The sequence below is a fragment of the Quercus robur genome, chromosome 6 (genome assembly GCF_932294415.1).
Source record: "Quercus robur chromosome 6, dhQueRobu3.1, whole genome shotgun sequence".
Taxonomy (NCBI): Eukaryota; Viridiplantae; Streptophyta; class Magnoliopsida; order Fagales; family Fagaceae; genus Quercus; species Quercus robur.
In genome coordinates, this window is record NC_065539.1 from 34215425 (window position 1) to 34236741 (window position 21317).

A 21317-nucleotide genomic window follows, 5' to 3' on the forward strand; every position below is an offset into this window, starting at 1 on the left:
ACAACTCTCTCCTTCTTTCATCTCATCAGTTTGGCCTGCTCTAGCTTCAACCGATCGCCGAGGAGTAAGCCGAGTCCGTCGCCTACAAGATCGAGCAAGCCGAGTCACCAGACGAGTCCATCGACTATGCCGATTCTCTTTGTTGGCGTCAGGATTCTGAGATTCTGATCGGAGAACATGGCGTCGTCTTTGTCGGCGTCTACTTCAGCGAGAGCTGGAGGAGGCTCCGATCAACCTTCGCAGTCGCAGCAGAGGAGGATCAACCTTTGGAACCCACTGAAGCGATGAGGCGATGAACGAGGTGATGAACAGCGTGATGAACGAGTGCTTCGTCGGAGCTAAAATCTGATGGTTTGTGTGATGGTGGTTTGGGTCTGTGAGAGAGAGAGAGTTGTTTTAAGGGAGATGGCTTTCGGTCCTTTCGAAATGGGTATGTGAGAGAAAAGCAGTGAGGGAGAGAATAATAAAAAATTGTAAAAAAATAAATATTTTATTGAATAAATGTGTAGAATAGATAAATTGATGTGAGTGTTTTATAAAACTGAGTGTGTAAAATTTAAAAAAAAATGGTTTTTTTGTGTAAAATAGAAGGAAAATTTACACCGACTGATGTAATTGCTCTTATAAATATATGTCTTCCATGAGAAAGGGCTTTTATGATGTGTTCTTGGAAGAATATTTTGATACATTTTAAGATGTGTAGAGATGGTAAGAAATATATATATTGTGAGATATGGTGTTTGTAATATGTATAAGAATTGTATGTAGATACTTTGTTGGACATGGATCTTGTATGCTATGTGAGGCATGAAGTTTAAAGATATATGATGAGTATGTATGAGTATTTTATGAGGAAGGTGTTTATAAAATATATGTAAGTGTGAGATAGATAATATAAAGGTTGAATATAGTAAATACATGAGATTATTCGTGTTATGGGTTATGTTGCTTTCTAAGAAGTGAGATTTTGTATGGGAAATAAAGAATGAGATGGAGATGTGTTTTGGGCAATAAAAATGAGTGAAATTTCAGAGTATTGAAGTGTGAGAGAGATGGATAGTGTGTAATAGTGTTGTCTAGGAATATATATTTTTGTAAGGGAGATGGAGAAGTATAGAAGAGTTTAGAGATCTTTAGAGATATGGCAGCAAAATGAATAGAGTTTCAGAAAATGGAAGATGAGAGAGGGATGAAGAAAGACATGGAGATCTTTTAGAGATATGGCAGCAAGATGAATGGAGTTTTAGAATTATTGAAGATCAGAGAGAGGGTTCAGACAGAGAGGGGGATGGATGATGTCTTTAGTGTGTAGCTTGGTCCTCTTTATATAGAGCCAAGCTATGTAACTAGATCAGAATTTAGTTGAAGGAAAATTAGCAAATAAGGGAAAATCTTTGACAAAGTAAGTGGTCTTTTGTTTTTTAACCAAAAGAAGAAATTTTGAGACTTAAATGTTGCTGACACAGCTGGATGATGTCATGTGGATGACATCCTTTGCTTGGAGAAAAAAATACTTGGTATTAAATTCATGATTTAACTAAAGATGGTGAGATGATCTTTAAGGGATCCTCTTGTTTCTGGTACCATAGTTGCTGGAATTGGGCATTTATGGGCGAATGACATCATTTTAGGACATGTGTCAACCTGCTGGAGCTGCTACAGATCTGTTGGAGCTGTTACAGCTTCTGCAGAAGTTGTTTGCAGCTTCCGCTGGAGTTGTTTCAGCTTCTGTAGAAGCTGTTGCAGCTTCCACTGGAGCTGTTACAGCTTGTGCAGAAGCTGTTGCAGCTTCCGTAGGAGTCGTTTTTGGTGTTTTCGGCTAAGTTTCTTCTCTTGGAAAAATTATATGTTTAGTCCATATATAATTTTGGTAAGTAATAGACTAGTTGGTTGATATTTGATGAAGTTTTAGAGATATAAATATGATCTTTTTGTATTTTAACCAAATTTTAGAGAGTAAAGAGAGCATTTAATGCTAGATATGAGATGTTAATATATATTTAGTCATGTGCTTGGAATTGATTTATATGAAAATAATAAAATAATTAATATGGAATGACATGATTATATTTTAAAACTTATATTATATGATGGACTTTAATTTTTATGTAAAGAGCATGGAGAGTTTTATCATTTTAAGTGCTTATGTGATATGAGAGGCTTACCCAAATGTTACCTTTTGCACACCGACCCGTCAGAGTTCAGGGAATTGGGGAAGACATGCCAAACAATATGCTTTCCTTTATCAACTTTGAACCACTGGAGTTTTACTGAACATACTTCTTGGCCTCCCAAACCACAACTCCCAAAATTCTCCCGATAAGACTTATGAGCTTGGATCATAAGCCAAAAACGAGATGTTGTGCCATGAGCTCGAACTATGGGCCTTGATGAGATTATATCGCCATAAGTTTTGGACCATGGGCTTTGGCACCATTTTTGTGAATAAGCACTCTTTTGGGCTTTAAAATAGATTCTCCCAAAATCAATGATAATATTGATGTGGTGCAGGTCGCCAATGAAATGAAGCCATGTGGTGTGAAAAATTTGTTCTCAACACTCTTTTTATAGAGCCAAGCTATGTAACTAAATCAGAACTAGTTTAAGGGAAACTTAGCAAATCAGGAAAAAACTTTGACAAAGTAAGTGGTCTTTTGATTTTTGGCCAAAAGAAGAAAGTTTGAGACTTAATGGCTGAAGTTATAGCTATAACAGCTGTCAATCATAGCTATTACAGTTGGATAATGTCATCCAAATGACATCATTTGATCAAAGATGGTAAGATAAGCTTTATGAGATTTTTCTGGTACCACAGTTGGAGTTATTGCAGAATGTGTTGGAACTGTTTTAGTTTCTGTAGAAGGTGTTTCTACTTTTGCTCAAGCTGTTTGCAGCTTAGCTGAAGCTGTTACAGCTTCTGCAGAAGCTATTGTAGCTTCCCCTGGAGCCGTTTTTGGTGTTTTCGGTTAAGTTTTCTCTTTTGGAAAATATATTTGGTGAAGTTTTAGAGATGTAATAATGGTTTTTTTGTATTTTAACCAAATCTTGGAGAGTAAGGAAAGCATTTTAAGCTAAATATGAGATATTAATATATATTTAGCCATGTGCTTGGAATTGATTTAGATAATAGTAATATAATTGATATGAAATACTATAATTACATCTTTAAACTATATTATATGATGAACATTAATTTTTATGTAAAGAGCATGGGAGTTTTATCATTTTAAGTGTTATGTGATATGAGAGGCTTACCCAAATGTTACCTATTGCACACTGACCCGCAGAGTTTAGGGAATTGGGGAAGACACGCCAAGCAACATGTTTTCCTTTATAAACTTTGAACTACTGGAGCTTTACTGAACATACTTCTTGGCCCTCCAAACCACAACTCCCAAAATTTTCCCGATGAGACTCATGAACTTGGATCATGAGCCAAAAATGAGATGATGTGCTATGAGCTTGGACTATGAGCTTTGATGCATTTTTGTGTAAATATGGGCTCTTTTGGGCTTTAAAAGAGGTTTTCCCAAAATCCATGATAATGTTGACGTGGTGCGGGTTGCCAATGAAATGAAGCTATATGGTGTGAAAAATTTGTCCTCAACAATTGTTAACCAATACCCTAAGGGCATTCGTTAGCATTTTCCATTAATCAAATCACATTATGCTACAACCTTGTGAAATTATTAAAGTCCCTACACTTAGCGCCACATCTCAACCACCTGGCCGCAGAAACTGTACGTAGTCAAACAATATATGGAACAATTTCATTAGGAAATCAAGGGCAGATCTCTTTGTTATTATCTTAAGTATATTGAATATTTGAAAATTTACATTGTAGTTAACCATTAATTTTGCTTGAAAATGATTTAGAAGTTACGACGGTTATTATACATACTCCAGAATCGATTTGTGTTCGTACGTGCACCTGATTCTTTTAGATACTGCCATTGGATGTCCCAACAATCATAATGGATTTTTCCTAACTACTCTTTGGAGACCTTGCATATGATTTCTTTTTATAAAAAAAAAAATATATCTATACTACTATTTAAGGGGCTTCCCCTGTTTGGATTCCACATTTTTCATGCCTAAGATACCCTCATTATACCCACTTACAAGTTTTCAACTACCGGGGATAGATATGTAAATTAAAACTCCTACATTTTAAAACCACAAACTCACGTACGCTTTACAGTTTCTATCTCACTTTCTCTCTCTCATTCTTCTTCAAATTAAAGACATTTAGTTTAGCTCTATATCATCTTCTCTTTTTCTTCATATTAAAGATATTTACTGTCAGAAGCTTCAACAAATTTTCAGGTTCTATCTTTTGCAAGTTCCTCTTTGTTTTATTTTCTTTTGTTTATGATTCACTTTCTTTAAGTTCTACTTTTTTTTTTTTCTTATATGTATCACGTTAACTCTTTTTTTTTTTTTCCCCTTCTTCTTTATTTTAAAATGTAATTTTGAAATAAATGGTTCCTTCATATACTCCACCATTGTACTTCTTAATGAATTGTCATTTCATGTTGTAGGTATTGTGATCCAAAGACAGGGTTGTCTTATGCTACAAAAGAAGTATTCAAAATCATTCTCCAACAGTTAAACAGTATGACTTCCCTTACCTCTTTTAATAGCCTTTGTTTACATTTTAAGAAATTATAACCATGATCACCTCATGAATAGATAGTGAGTTTTTTTTTAAAAAAATAAGGTCAACAATGTCCATCACTCTCTTATTAGGTTTTTAATTTTATTATTTCTTTAAAAAAAAAAAAAAAGGTTTTTCATTTTATCAAAAGGTTAACCACAATTATCTATTTCTAACTGCATTTGCACTAAATTTGAGTTCTACTTTTTTTTTTTTTTTTTTTTTTTATATATATATGTATCACGTTAACTCTTTCTTTTTCTTTTTTTTTAAAATTTAATTTTGAAATGTTGGTGGTGACTAAAAACAAAAAAAAGCCACGTTGTATAAAAAAAAAAAAAAATCCTACGTTTTGTAAAAAAAAAAGCTATGGCTGACCCTTTTTCTTTTCAAATTCAAAAAAAAAAAAAAAAAACCCTTAACACGTTTGAATTCCACTCCCACATTTTACTCCTAACAAATTGTTTGAATTCCACTCTCCCATGTTTTACTCCTAAGAAATTGCTTTACTTTTTTTTTTCTTTTTTCTTTTTTAAATTTAATTTTGAAATGTTGGTGGTGACTAAAAACAAAAAAAAAGCCACGTTGTATAAAAAAAAAAAAAATCCTACGTTTTGTTAAAAAAAAAAAAAAAGCCACGTTGTATAAAAAAAAAAAAAATCCTACGTTTTGTAAAAAAAAAAAACTATGGCCAACCCTTTTTCTTTTCAAATTCAAAAAAAAAAAAAAAAAAACCCTTAACACGTTTGAATTCCACTCCCACATTTTACTCCTAACAAATTGTTTGAATTCCACTCTCCCATGTTTTACTCCTAAGAAACTGCTTTACTTTTTTTTTTAAATTAAATTTTGAAATGTTGGTGGTGACTAAAAACAAAAAAAAAGCCACGTTGTATAAAAAAAAAAAAAAAAAAGTCCTACGTTTTGTAAATAAAAAAAACTATGGCCGACCCTTTTTCTTTTCAAATTCAAAAAAAAAAAAAAAAAAACCCTTAACACGTTTGAATTCCACTCTCACATTTTACTCCTAACAAATTGTTTGAATTCCACTCTCCCATGTTTTACTCCTAAGAAACTGCTTTACTTTTTTTTTTAAATTTAATTTTGAAATGTTGGTGGTGACTAAAAACAAAAAAAAAGCCACGTTGTATAAAAAAAAAAAAAAAAAAGTCCTACGTTTTGTAAATAAAAAAAACTATGGCCGACCCTTTTTCTTTTCAAATTCAAAAAAAAAAAAAAAAAAAACCCTTAACACGTTTGAATTCCACTCTCACATTTTACTCCTAACAAATTGTTTGAATTCCACTCTCCCATGTTTTACTCCTAAGAAACTGCTTTACTATCAAATTTAAAAATTTTAACTTCTCTTTAACTTCTTTTGCTTATCCAGTTTTTATTTTATCTATACTACTATTTAAGGGGCTTCCCCTGTTTGGATTCCACATTTTTCATGCCTAAGATACCCTCATTATACCCACTTACAAGTTTTCAACTACCGGGGATAGATATGTAAATTAAAACTCCTACATTTTAAAACCACAAACTCACGTACGCTTTACAGTTTCTATCTCACTTTCTCTCTCTCATTCTTCTTCAAATTAAAGACATTTAGTTTAGCTCTATATCATCTTCTCTTTTTCTTCATATTAAAGATATTTACTGTCAGAAGCTTCAACAAATTTTCAGGTTCTATCTTTTGCAAGTTCCTCTTTGTTTTATTTTCTTTTGTTTATGATTCACTTTCTTTAAGTTCTACTTTTTTTTTTTCTTATATGTATCACGTTAACTCTTTTTTTTTTTTTTCCCCTTCTTCTTTATTTTAAAATGTAATTTTGAAATAAATGGTTCCTTCATATACTCCACCATTGTACTTCTTAATGAATTGTCATTTCATGTTGTAGGTATTGTGATCCAAAGACAGGGTTGTCTTATGCTACAAAAGAAGTATTCAAAATCATTCTCCAACAGTTAAACAGTATGACTTCCCTTACCTCTTTTAATAGCCTTTGTTTACATTTTAAGAAATTATAACCATGATCACCTCATGAATAGATAGTGAGTTTTTTTTTAAAAAAAATAAGGTCAACAATGTCCATCACTCTCTTATTAGGTTTTTAATTTTATTATTTCTTTAAAAAAAAAAAAAAAAGGTTTTTCATTTTATCAAAAGGTTAACCACAATTATCTATTTCTAACTGCATTTGCACTAAATTTGAGTTCTACTTTTTTTTTTTTTTTTTTTATATATATATGTATCACGTTAACTCTTTCTTTTTCTTTTTTTTTAAAATTTAATTTTGAAATGTTGGTGGTGACTAAAAACAAAAAAAAGCCACGTTGTATAAAAAAAAAAAAAAATCCTACGTTTCGTAAAAAAAAAAGCTATGGCTGACCCTTTTTCTTTTCAAATTCAAAAAAAAAAAAAAAAAACCCTTAACACGTTTGAATTCCACTCCCACATTTTACTCCTAACAAATTGTTTGAATTCCACTCTCCCATGTTTTACTCCTAAGAAATTGCTTTACTTTTTTTTTTCTTTTTTCTTTTTTAAATTTAATTTTGAAATGTTGGTGGTGACTAAAAACAAAAAAAAAGCCACGTTGTATAAAAAAAAAAAAATCCTACGTTTTGTTAAAAAAAAAAAAAAGCCACGTTGTATAAAAAAAAAAAAAATCCTACGTTTTGTAAAAAAAAAAAACTATGGCCAACCCTTTTTCTTTTCAAATTCAAAAAAAAAAAAAAAAAAAACCCTTAACACGTTTGAATTCCACTCCCACATTTTACTCCTAACAAATTGTTTGAATTCCACTCTCCCATGTTTTACTCCTAAGAAACTGCTTTACTTTTTTTTTTAAATTAAATTTTGAAATGTTGGTGGTGACTAAAAACAAAAAAAAAGCCACGTTGTATAAAAAAAAAAAAAAAAAAGTCCTACGTTTTGTAAATAAAAAAAACTATGGCCGACCCTTTTTCTTTTCAAATTCAAAAAAAAAAAAAAAAAAAAACCCTTAACACGTTTGAATTCCACTCTCACATTTTACTCCTAACAAATTGTTTGAATTCCACTCTCCCATGTTTTACTCCTAAGAAACTGCTTTACTTTTTTTTTTAAATTTAATTTTGAAATGTTGGTGGTGACTAAAAACAAAAAAAAAGCCACGTTGTATAAAAAAAAAAAAAAAAAAAGTCCTACGTTTTGTAAATAAAAAAAACTATGGCCGACCCTTTTTCTTTTCAAATTCAAAAAAAAAAAAAAAAAAAACCCTTAACACGTTTGAATTCCACTCACACATTTTACTCCTAACAAATTGTTTGAATTCCACTCTCCCATGTTTTACTCCTAAGAAACTGCTTTACTATCAAATTTAAAAATTTTAACTTCTCTTTAACTTCTTTTGCTTATCCAGTTTTTATTTTATCTATACTACTATTTAAGGGGCTTCCCCTGTTTGGATTCCACATTTTTCATGCCTAAGATACCCTCATTATACCCACTTACAAGTTTTCAACTACCGGGGATAGATATGTAAATTAAAACTCCTACATTTTAAAACCACAAACTCACGTACGCTTTACAGTTTCTATCTCACTTTCTCTCTCTCATTCTTCTTCAAATTAAAGACATTTAGTTTAGCTCTACATCATCTTCTCTTTTTCTTCATATTAAAGATATTTACTGTCAGAGGCTTCAACAAATTTTCAGGTTCTATCTTTTGCAAGTTCCTCTTTGTTTTATTTTCTTTTGTTTATGATTCACTTTCTTTAAATTCTCCTTTTTTTTTTTTCCTTATATGTATCACGTTAACTCTTTTTTTTTTTTTTTTTTCCCTTCTTCTTTATTTTAAAATGTAATTTTGAAATAAATGGTTCCTTCATATACTCAACCATTGTACTTCTTAATGAATTGTCATTTCATGTTGTAGGTATTGTGATCCAAAGACAGGGTTGTCTTATACTACAAAAGAAGTATTCAAAATCATTCTCCAACAGTTAAACAGTATGACTTCCCTTACCTCTTTTAATAGCCTTTGTTTATATTTTAAGAAATTATAACCATGATCACCTCATGAATAGATAGTGAGTTTTTTTTAAAAAAAATAAGGCCAACAATGTCCATCACTCTCTTATTAGGTTTTTAATTTTATTATTTCTTTAAAAAAAAAAAAAAGTTTTTCATTTTATCAAAAGGTTAACCACAATTATCTATTTCTAACTGCATTTGCACTAAATTTGAGTTCTACTTTTTTTTCTTTGTTTTTTTTATATATATGTATCACGTTAACTCTTTCTTTTTCTTTTTTTTTAAAATTTAATTTTGAAATGTTGGTGGTGACTAAAAACAAAAAAAAGCCACGTTGTATAAAAAAAAAAAAAAAATCCTACGTTTTGTAAAAAAAAAAAAAAAGCCACGTTGTATAAAAAAAAAAAAAAAATCCTACGTTTTGTAAAAAAAAAAAACTATGGCCGACCCTTTTTCTTTTCAAATTCAAAAAAAAAAAAAAAAACCATTAACACGTTTGAATTCCACTCCTACATTTTACTCCTAACAAATTGTTTGAATTCCACTCTCCCATGTTTTACTCCTAAGAAACTGCTTTACTTTTTTTTTTTTCTTTTTTTTTTTAATTTAATTTTGAAATGTTGGTGGTGACTAAAAACAAAAAAAAGCCACGTTGTATAAAAAAAAAAAAATCCTACGTTTTGTAAAAAAAAAAAACTATGGCCGACCCTTTTTCTTTTCAAATTCAAAAAAAAAAAAAAAAAAAAAAAACCCTTGACACGTTTGAATTCCACTCCCACATTTTACTCCTAACAAATTGTTTGAATTCCACTCTCCCATGTTTTACTCCTAAGAAACTGCTTTACTATCAAATTTAAAAATTTTAACTTCTCTTTAACTTCTTTTGCTTATCCAGTTTTTATTTTATTTTATTTAAGTTTCATGTTATATCCTCCTTCCTTTTCATCTTCTTCTTCTTCTAGATATATCTAAATTATCCAACGTGCATGTTATTAAAGAGAAGTTGAAAATTTTAAATTTGATAGTAAAGCAGTTTCTTAGGAGTAAAATATGGGAGAGTGGAATGCAAACAATTTGTTAGGAGTAAAATGTGGGAGTGGAATTCAAACGTGTTAAGATTCTTTTTTTTTTTTTTTTTTAATTTGGAAAAAAAAGGGTCGGCCAGTGTTTTTTTTTTTTTTTTTTTTTTTTTTTTTTTTTTACAAAAGTGGGATTTTTTTTTCAAGGAAGAAAAACTTACATTAGTTTGAGCACCGGAGAGATATGACATGGCCAGTTCCCCAAGAAAGAGTTCCTTACCCTCAGCCACCACAGTTCTAGCACAAGCAATTGACACTATCTCTGCAATAGATGCCACTGCCCCTCCATGTACTGAACGATACACATTCTACATAGCCATGATAATGAATCAATGATAATATACAAATAGAAAAAAAAAGGGTCGGCCAGAGTTTTTTTTTTTTCTTTTTCTTTTACAAAAGTGGCTTTTTTTTTTTTTCAAAATAAAAACGTGGTAGATAATTTCTTGTTAAAAACAATTATAACCATAAAAAAAAAAAACGTTTAACATTATTGACTCATACGTGGTATTGATGATTATCACTACCAACATTTTCGGATAACTACTATTTTATTCAAATGTTTGCTTTATTCTTTTTTTTTTTTTTTTTTTGGGAGAAGAATTTTCTATTTCTATTTGAATTCAAATATTTCAAACACAAACTCTAACAAACTTAAGCTATTATCTTTAACAACATATACCTTCAAACGTTGGTTGGTTAATTAAAGTTTAAAAAAAAAAAAAAATACTTGGTTTAACCCTAATTCTTTTATCTCTCTCAGGTTCACGTACGCACAAACTTTTTGGATTGCATTGAGGAGTCATTGGAATAGAATATTAGATAAGTTCGGGTGAGAGACTTTACAAGAATTATTATATGTATTAAACCTCACATAAAGTGGTTGTTATCTAAGAAACTGTTGTAAAAAAATTTCTTTTGTAATAGAAACTATATTTCTTTTGTATACAATTAACGTGTATCTTTCGCCATAAAATTTTCAAATTAACCTTTTATTTACTTATGTTATGGATGTGTAGTAAATGACTAAATTTTAGGATTAAAAATACTACATTTTACGAATAGACAAAAAATGATAACTGTCATACATAAAATTTGAAAAAAAAAAAAAAAAAACCCACATCAACAATTAATAAGTAGTCTGTAAATATCTGACAATACTCTCTACTCGAACCTATCAGTTAAACTTATGCTTTAATTAAACTTGCGCATTTTCATAATAATAACTAGCCTCTGAGCACGCGCTCACGCGCGTGCTCAGAGGCTCTTCTATTTTTTGGGTAAGGATTAAATTAGAGCATTTATTATAATTTGGAATTATTATATTTTTCAAGCACAAAAAAAAAAACTTAGGAGTGTGATGAGTGTCATGTGTGGAAAAATAATTTTCCAATCACACCCCTAGATTCACATTTTAAGAAATTATAACCATGATCACCTCATGAATAGATAGTGAGTTTTTTTTAAAAAAAGTAAGGTCAACAATGTCCATCACTCTCTTATTAGGTTTTTAATTTTATTATTTCTTTAAAAAAAAAAAAAAAAAGGTTTTTCATTTTATCAAAAGGTTAACCACAATTATCTATTTCTAACTGCATTTGCACAAAATTTGAGTTCTACTTTTTTTTTTTTTTATATATATATGTATCACGTTAACTCTTTTTTTTTTTTTTTTTTTTAAATTTAATTTTGAAATGTTGGTGGTGACTAAAAACAAAAAAAAGCCACGTTGTATAAAAAAAAAAAAAATCCTACGTTTTGTAAAAAAAAAAAGCTATGGCCGACCCTTTTTCTTTTCAAATTCAAAAAAAAAAAAAAAACCCTTAATACGTTTGAATTACACTCCCACATTTTACTCCTAACAAATTGTTTGAATTCCACTCTCCCATGTTTTACTCCTAAGAAACTGCTTTACTTTTTTTTTTTTTAAATTTAATTTTGAAATGTTGGTGGTGACTAAAAACAAAAAAAAGCCACGTTGTATAAAAAAAAAAAAAAATCCTACGTTTTGTAAAAAAAAAAAAAAAGTCACGTTGTATAAAAAAAAAAAAAATCCTACGTTTTGTAAAAAAAAAAAACTATGGCTGACCCTTTTTCTTTTCAAATTCAAAAAAAAAAAAAAAAACCCTTAACACGTTTGAATTCCACTCCCACATTTTACTCCTAACAAATTGTTTGAATTCCACTCTCCCATGTTTTACTCCTAAGAAACTGCTTTACTTTTTTTTTTTTTTTTTTTTTTTTTAATTTAATTTTGAAATGTTGGTGGTGACTAAAAACAAAAAAAAGCCACGTTGTATAAAAAAAAAAAAAAAGTCACGTTGTATAAAAAAAAAAAAATCCTACGTTTTGTAAAAAAAAAAAACTATGGCTGACCCTTTTTCTTTTCAAATTAAAAAAAAAAAAAAAAAAACCCTTAACACGTTTGAATTCCACTCCTACATTTTACTCCTAACAAATTGTTTGAATTCCACTCTCCCATGTTTTACTCCTAAGAAACTGCTTTACTTTTTTTTTTTTTTTTTTTAATTTAATTTTGAAATGTTGGTGGTGACTAAAAACAAAAAAAAGCCACGTTGTATAAAAAAAAAAAAAAAAAATCCTACGTTTTGTAAAAGAAAAAAACTATGGCCGACCCTTTTTCTTTTCAAATTCAAAAAAAAAAAAAAAAAAAAAAACCCTTAACACGTTTGAATTCCACTCCCACATTTTACTCCTAACAAATTGTTTGAATTCCACTCTCCCATGTTTTACTCCTAAGAAACTGCTTTACTATCAAATTTAAAAATTTTAACTTCTCTTTAACTTCTTTTGCTTATCCAGTTTTTATTTTATTTTATTTAAGTTTCATGTTATATCCTCCTTCCTTTTCATCTTCTTCTTCTTCTAGATATATCTAAATTATCCAACGTGCATGTTATTAAAGAGAAGTTGAAAATTTTAAATTTGATAGTAAAGCAGTTTCTTAGGAGTAAAATATGGGAGAGTGGAATGCAAACAATTTGTTAGGAGTAAAATGTGGGAGTGGAATTCAAACGTGTTAAGGTTCTTTTTTTTTTTTTTTTTTTTTTTAATTTGGAAAAAAAAGGGTCGGCCAGAGTTTTTTTTTTTTTTTTTTTTTTTTTTTTACAAAAGTGGGATTTTTTTTTTCAAGGAAGAAAAACTTACATTAGTTTGAGCACCGGAGAGATATGACATGGCCAGTTCCCCAAGAAAGAGTTCCTTACCCTCAGCCACCACAGTTCTAGCACAAGCAATTGACACTATCTCTGCAATAGATGCCACTGCCCCTCCATGTACTGAACGATACACATTCTACATAGCCATGATAATGAATCAATGATAATATACAAATAGAAAAAAAAAAGGTCGGCCAGGGTTTTTTTTTTTTTTTTTTTTCTTTTACAAAAGTGGCTTTTTTTTTTTTTCAAAATAAAAACGTGATAGATAATTTTTTGTTAAAAACAATTATAACCATAAAAAAAAAAAAAAAAAACGTTTAACATTATTGACTCATACGTGGTATTGATGATTATCACTACCAACATTTTCGGATAACTACTATTTTATTCAAATGTTTGCTTTATTCTTTTTTTTTTTTTTTTTTGGGAGAAGAATTTTCTATTTCTATTTGAATTCAAATATTTCAAACACAAACTCTAACAAACTTAAGCTATTATCTTTAACAACATATACCTTCAAACGTTGGTTGGTTAATTAAAGTTTAAAAAAAAAAAAAATACTTGGTTTAACCCTAATTCTTTTATCTCTCTCAGGTTCACGTACGCACAAACTTTTTGGATTGCATTGAGGAGTCATTGGAATGGAATATTAGATAAGTTCGGGTGAGAGACTTTACAAGAATTATTATATGTATTAAACCTCACATAAAGTGGTTGTTATCTAAGAAACTGTTGTAAAAAAATTTCTTTTGTAATAGAAACTATATTTCTTTTGTATACAATTAACGTGTATCTTTTGCCATAAAATTTTCAAATTAACCTTTTATTTACTTATGTTATGGATGTGTAGTAAATGACTAAATTTTAGGATTAAAAATACTACATTTTACGAATAGACAAAAAATGATAACTGTCATACATAAAATTTGAAAAAAAAAAAAAAAAAACCCACATCAAAAATTAATAAGTAGTCTGTAAATATCTGACAATACTCTCTACTCGAACCTATCAGTTAAACTTATGCTTTAATTAAACTTGCGCATTTTCATAATAATAACTAGCCTCTGAGCACGCGCTCACGCACGTGCTCAGAGGCTCTTCTATTTTTTGGGTAAGGATTAAATTAGAGCATTTATTATAATTTGGAATTATTATATTTTTCAAGCACAAAAAAAAAAACTTAGGAGTGTGATGAGTGTCATGTGTGGAAAAATAATTTTCCAATCACACCCCTAGATTCACATTTTAAGAAATTATAACCATGATCACCTCATGAATAGATAGTGAGTTTTTTTTTAAAAAAATAAGGTCAACAATGTCCATCACTCTCTTATTAGGTTTTTAATTTTATTATTTCTTTAAAAAAAAAAAAAGGTTTTTCATTTTATCAAAAGGTTAACCACAATTATCTATTTCTAACTGCATTTGCACTAAATTTGAGTTCTACTTTTTTTTTTTTTTTTTATATATATATGTATCACGTTAACTCTTTTTTTTTAATTTAATTTTGAAATGTTGGTGGTGACTAAAAACAAAAAAAAGCCACGTTGTATAAAAAAAAAAAAAAATCCTACGTTTTGTAAAAAAAAAAGCTATGGCCGACCCTTTTTCTTTTCAAATTCAAAAAAAAAAAAAAAAAACCCTTAATACGTTTGAATTCCACTCCCACATTTTACTCCTAACAAATTGTTTGAATTCCACTCTCCCATGTTTTACTCCTAAGAAACTGCTTTACTTTTTTTTTTTTTTTAAATTTAATTTTGAAATGTTGGTGGTGACTAAAAACAAAAAAAAGCCACGTTGTATAAAAAAAAAAAAAAAAATCCTACGTTTTGTAAAAAAAAAAAAAAAAGTCACGTTGTATAAAAAAAAAAAAAATCCTACGTTTTGTAAAAAAAAAAAACTATGGCTGACCCTTTTTCTTTTCAAATTCAAAAAAAAAAAAAAAAAAACCCTTAACACGTTTGAATTCCACTCCCACATTTTACTCCTAACAAATTGTTTGAATTCCACTCTCCCATGTTTTACTCCTAAGAAACTGCTTTACTTTTTTTTTTTCTTTTTTTTTTTTAATTTAATTTTGAAATGTTGGTGGTGACTAAAAACAAAAAAAAGCCACGTTGTATAAAAAAAAAAAAAAAAATCCTACGTTTTGTAAAAGAAAAAAACTATGGCCGACCCTTTTTATTTTAAAATTAAAAAAAAAAAAAAAAAAAAAAAACCCTTAACACGTTTGAATTCCACTCCCACATTTTACTCCTAACAAATTGTTTGAATTCCACTCTCCCATGTTTTACTCCTAAGAAACTGCTTTACTATCAAATTTAAAAATTTTAACTTCTCTTTAACTTCTTTTGCTTATCCAGTTTTTATTTTATTTTATTTAAGTTTCATGTTATATCCTCCTTCCTTTTCATCTTCTTCTTCTTCTAGATATATCTAAATTATCCAACGTGCATGTTATTAAAGAGAAGTTGAAAATTTTAAATTTGATAGTAAAGCAGTTTCTTAGGAGTAAAATATGGGAGAGTGGAATGCAAACAATTTGTTAGGAGTAAAATGTGGAAGTGGAATTCAAACGTGTTAAGGTTCTTTTTTTTTTTTTTTTTTTTTTTTAATTTGGAAAAAAAAGGGTCGGCCAGAGTTTTTTTTTTTTTTTTTTTTTTTTTTTTTTTTTTTTTTTTTTACAAAAGTGGGATTTTTTTTTTCAAGGAAGAAAAACTTACATTAGTTTGAGCACCGGAGAGATATGACATGGCCAGTTCCCCAAGAAAGAGTTCCTTACCCTCAGCCACCACAGTTCTAGCACAAGCAATTGACACTATCTCTGCAATAGATGCCACTGCCCCTCCATGTATTGAACGATACACATTCTACATAGCCATGATAATGAATCAATGATAATATACAAATAGAAAAAAAAAGGGTCGGCCAGATTTTTTTTTTTTTTTTTTCTTTTACAAAGGTGGCTTTTTTTTTTTTCAAAATAAAAACGTGGTAGATAATTTTTTGTTAAAAACAATTATAACCATAAAAAAAAAAAAAAACGTTTAACATTATTGACTCATACGTGGTATTGATGATTATCACTACCAACATTTTCGGATAACTACTATTTTATTCAAATGTTTGCTTTATTCTTTTTTTTTTTTTTTTTGGGAGAAGAATTTTCTATTTCTATTTGAATTCAAATATTTCAAACACAAACTCTAACAAACTTAAGCTATTATCTTTAACAACATATACCTTCAAACGTTGGTTGGTTAATTAAAGTTTAAAAAAAAAAAAAAATACTTGGTTTAACCCTAATTCTTTTATCTCTCTCAGGTTCACGTACGCACAAACTTTTTGGATTGCATTGAGGAGTCATTGGAATGGAATATTAGATAAGTTCGGGTGAGAGACTTTACAAGAATTATTATATGTATTAAACCTCACATAAAGTGGTTGTTATCTAAGAAACTGTTGTAAAAAAATTTCTTTTGTAATAGAAACTATATTTCTTTTGTATACAATTAACGTGTATCTTTTGCCATAAAATTTTCAAATTAACCTTTTATTTACTTATGTTATGGATGTGTAGTAAATGACTAAATTTTAGGATTAAAAATACTACATTTTACGAATAGACAAAAAATGATAACTGTCATACATAAAATTTGAAAAAAAAAAAAAAAAAACCCACATCAACAATTAATAAGTAGTCTGTAAATATCTGACAATACTCTCTACTCGAACCTATCAGTTAAACTTATGCTTTAATTAAACTTGCGCATTTTCATAATAATAACTAGCCTCTGAGCACGCGCTCACGCGCGTGCTCAGAGGCTCTTCTATTTTTTGGGTAAGGATTAAATTAGAGCATTTATTATAATTTGGAATTATTATATTTTTCAAGCACAAAAAAAAAAAACTTAGGAGTGTGATGAGTGTCATGTGTGGAAAAATCATTTTCCAATCACAATATTTTTTCATCACAAAAAAATCTAGGGGTGTGATTGGAAAATTATTTCTCCACACATGACACTCATCACACTCCTAGGTTTTTTTTTTTGTGATTGAAAAATATAATAATTCCAAATTATAATAAATGCTCTAATTTAATCCTTACCCAAAAAATAGAAGAGCCTCTGAGCACGCGCATGAGCGCGTGCTCAGAGGCTAGTATATATATTATTAAAATAAAATGCACAACACGGTATAACCGTATAAGATGCAAAATTACATTATATATCTTAACTTTTAAAAACTTTCAACATATCTCCTTAGAATTTGACTAAATTGAAATATTTGGTGAAGAATTTAAGTGATACCACACCCTCATTGAGTAAACACCCTAATCAAAATTTTCTTTTTCGTTTTAATTGTAGGGGTGAGTTTTTTAAAAGAACCACACCAAAGATTCTAACCGAGCCATATGGTATATGAATTGAAATTCACTGAATTTGAACCTACAAGAATAGAACGGTCTACTATCTAGGTTTTAGAACAATATATATGGGTTAATCGGACGCACCTAAAAGGTTTATTCAGTAGAAAGAACTTTGGAGATGGACTGCAGAGTATTGAGATTCTGGAAGGTATTTATAGGTTTTGTTTTTACTTTTTAGTAGGAATATATTAGCGATCAGTTCCTTATAAAGTGTGGGAACCTAACATGTCATACTCTCAGGTTTGGTTGAAGGGATGGGCTCCTATTAATGCAAAATGGGTGAAAGCGAAATGATGGGTGCACCGAATGTTCTTACGCACTCCTATTAATATTAGGGAGCTCAGCTATCAAGCTTTAAGCGTTACTGACCAAAAAAAGGAATTATCCTTCAAGATTTTTAGCCAATCCTTTTTCAAAGCATTCTTGCTTAGGATATGCCACATTCAATGTACAATGATTGACAGGATGATGAATTACCATATGGGGAGTAGATTTGGACCAAACATCCTTTGGGTCAAGTGCTAGTCTAGGGACTTGTTGGAGGCCAGGGCACATTGGCGTTGGGTAGAGTGATAAAAGCCTCCCAAACCCATCAAGTGAAATAAGGCCCAAACCCACCCGATAACTTTTTTTTTTTTTTTTTTGAGAATGACCCACCCAATAACTAATTGAGTTAAATGTGTATAGACTCAATCAGGCAAAAATGGCCCAATACCATCAATTTTGGAAATAATTTGCCTAGAAACACTGTTTCTGAACTATATAGCAATGTACCACTTTTTCTGGTACTCGAGCTTGGTGATCTCGAGTACCATGTTTTTTTAATCCACTGTCGCCCCATATTCAAGGAGCCCTATAGTGGCGTTTTTAAGCCCTATAGTGACGTTTTCGGGCCCTATAGCGGCGTTTTCCTGCAAAATTTTTTTTATAAGTCCCCATAACAGGTTCAAGGGCCCTATAGTGGCGTTTTTAATCCCTATAGTGACGTTTTTGGGCTCTATAGCGGTGTTTTCCTGCAAAATTTTTTTTATAAGTCCCCATAACAGGTTCAAGGGGCCCTATAGTGGCGTTTTTAAGCCCTATAGTGACGTTTTCGGGCCCTATAGCGGCGGTTTTTTTTTGAGAAGATGTTTGACCAATGAAAAGATGGTACTCGAGTACCAGAAAAAGTGGTACATTGCTATATAGTTCAGAAACAGTGTTTCTGGGCAAATTATTTCCAAAATTGATGGTATTGGGCCATTTTTGCCGACTCAATCATACATAAGTATTAGTTTGGTGACTTTGGTCTTAACTGGGTACCTAATTAGACCCAAGTATAAGCCAAGTATAATTTACCCAATAGCCTTAATACTCTCACTCTCTCTCTGTTCAAACCCAAAAAATAACCATAATGAAATTTGTATGGCCACAAGTCATTGGTTTTAGATTGTATGGCCAAAAAGGCATTGATTTGTTGAAATTTGTGATTCACTGGGAAGACAGGCTACAAGTTGTTGATCCATGGATTTGTGGTTCATATTTGTATCGAGATGATTTCTTCTTCTTCTTCAACTTTTTGAGTTGTAGTTGTGGTAATTTGCACTAGGGTTTGAGTTTTTGGACTATGGATATGGTGATTTGTTTCTGTATGGTTGGTGAGAAAGTGCGAGAGAGTGAAAAAACTTGATTTTCTTTTGGTGAGTTGTATATGTTTAGTTGATGATAAAGTGATAGAAAGTAAAAGAAAATTTTGATTTCTTTTGGTGGTTTGCATTTGTTTGGCTTTATGGAAAGTGAGTTAAATATATATGAATTTTTTTTTTATATAGTTTCTGTTTGGTTGGTGAGAAACAAAGAAAATGTTGCTAAGAAAGTTGAAATTCTTTTATGCTTTCTCCCTTTTATTGAATTAAAAAAAATATTTTATATACTAATACACAATATATATATATATATATATTGGGTAATTGGGTAGGTTGGGTTTTATTTTCAATAATTGAGTTTATATATATATATATATATATATTGGGTAATTGGGTAGGTTGGGTTTTATTTTCAATAATTGAGTTTAGTTGGGTATGGGTATGTATTATTTGGTTAAATGGGTAAGGGGCCAATGTGTGTTTATATACGTAGCCCATTTATGATCTACCCAAATGTTATGATCCTAGTGTCCCACATTGGTTAAGTGTAAATTTGACCATGTGTTTATAAGCTCTTGGACACTCTCCCTTTGTAAGCAGGTTTTAAGGGTAGGTTCTATCCATGGATTTTGTAACATTTGGTATCAGAGCCAACTATCACCCCAATTAATTAAGTGTAGCTCATTAAGTATGGGATCAAAAGAGTTGCGGTTTTGTGGTCGGATCCCAAAAGGGGCGACCTAGATGCTAGATTAAAATTACTAATAGTTGAGTGGAGTCACCAAAAAGAGAAAGGGCTATCAACGGGTCAATGTCACTAGAGTGAGCCATCGTGGACATCGGTTGTGGAGCGTCGTGGTATGTTATGATATTTGTATCCCACATTGGTTATTTAACCATGTGTTTATAAGCTCTTGGGCACTCTCCCCCTACAACCGGTTTTTAAGAGTGAATCCTACCTATGGGTTTGTAACATTTGGGTATCAAAGCCAAACACTAGGATCATAACACCAAACTCCCTAATTGCCAACCCTACCAATGAGCTTTGAGACCCCTTTTTATCCCTCCGTTAATCTTTTATGGCATTCTTGTAGAGTGGATTGGAATGAAATATTTTGACCAACCATTTTGATGGGAAGAGGGAAAAAAAGTATGCAGATTATATGCAACTTGTGTATCACATATAGATGATGCGTGGTAGATTCCACTATTGAATAAATTTAGAGTTGCAGCGAAAAATAAATAAACATAAACATAGATTCGACCATAGTTGTTTAAGTGTTTAGAGAAAAAGAAGACTCACTATATGATAGAGTATCTATAAAAGGTGTCTTCTAGTCTATGATATTTACCTTACATATTTCCTTTTGATGAAGACATGCCATATATATAGGCTAGACTAGGGACCCTTTTAAATTAAGATTTGTTCCATAACCTCCTTCCATCAAGGAGTTTAAAACTTGTGACCTCAAGGTATTTATTAATCAAAGGGGTTATACCAATTGAGAGTTAAATAGAATTGTTGTTTACCATAAAGTCTTTCACAAATAAAATCCTTAAGACATGAGTTTTCATTTATCATTTAAATGTGGGCCACATGAAGTTTTCTTAAAATCTTACATTCTCCCACTTGGCTCACTTGACATTTAAATTACTTGATAAATGATATTAACTTTAACATGGTCATGATATTACTCATGTCAACTAGTTGTGAAATGCTCTCATTTAAATAAAGAATCCAATACATGAATCATGGCGGCAATACCCTTAATTATAATGAGTATTTCCTTCCATGTATTATAATGTATAGTAATCCTTACATAAGTACTTTATGAGCCATTAATTCTTTATGAATGGACTACCTATTAGCTATTTGGGTCCTCTTTTATACATCCCCACAGATATATCATCCTTATATATCTCCACTGATATATCTAACTTAATACATATACTTTATGTGCACAAAATAAAAATCAAATATTTTCTTCTTCAAAACTAACCAAATATGTGTCCAAAACATAGAATAATTAGAAAGAAATTAAACACCAAATGAGCTAACAAGTTCCATATGTCCAAAAGACTTTTATATTACTTTGTCAGCAAACCTTTAGTTAGCTCAATAATTTTAAGTCAATGGACATTTTCAGATTCTTAAAATTCTCTCTTAGACTAAGTTACTTTATGTTTTATTTCAACTTTCACAATCATTGTCCTTAGAGAAGAAAATTATAGCTGAGTTATCCTTAAAAAATCTTTAAAGGTCTCATCATAAGATTAAGACCTATCCATTATGCTTGTCTTACAGTTTCATAGCAAATAGG

At 30.0% G+C, this 21317-nt stretch overlaps 1 long non-coding RNA gene across 4 annotated transcripts; it reads left to right on the forward strand.

Moving 5' to 3' along the window:
- The first annotated feature begins 4483 nt into the window (after positions 1-4483).
- Positions 4484-16454, forward strand: LOC126689701 (uncharacterized). Of its 4 annotated transcripts, none has more exons than XR_007644588.1 (2): positions 4484-4615; positions 16267-16454. It is a non-coding gene; the product is annotated as an uncharacterized LOC126689701 (long non-coding RNA). The 4 variants fall into 4 exon arrangements; XR_007644587.1 differs by lacking the exon at positions 16267-16454 and adding an exon at positions 13534-13721; XR_007644586.1 differs by lacking the exon at positions 4484-4615 and adding an exon at positions 6444-6632.
- The last annotated feature ends 4863 nt before the right edge of the window (positions 16455-21317 follow it).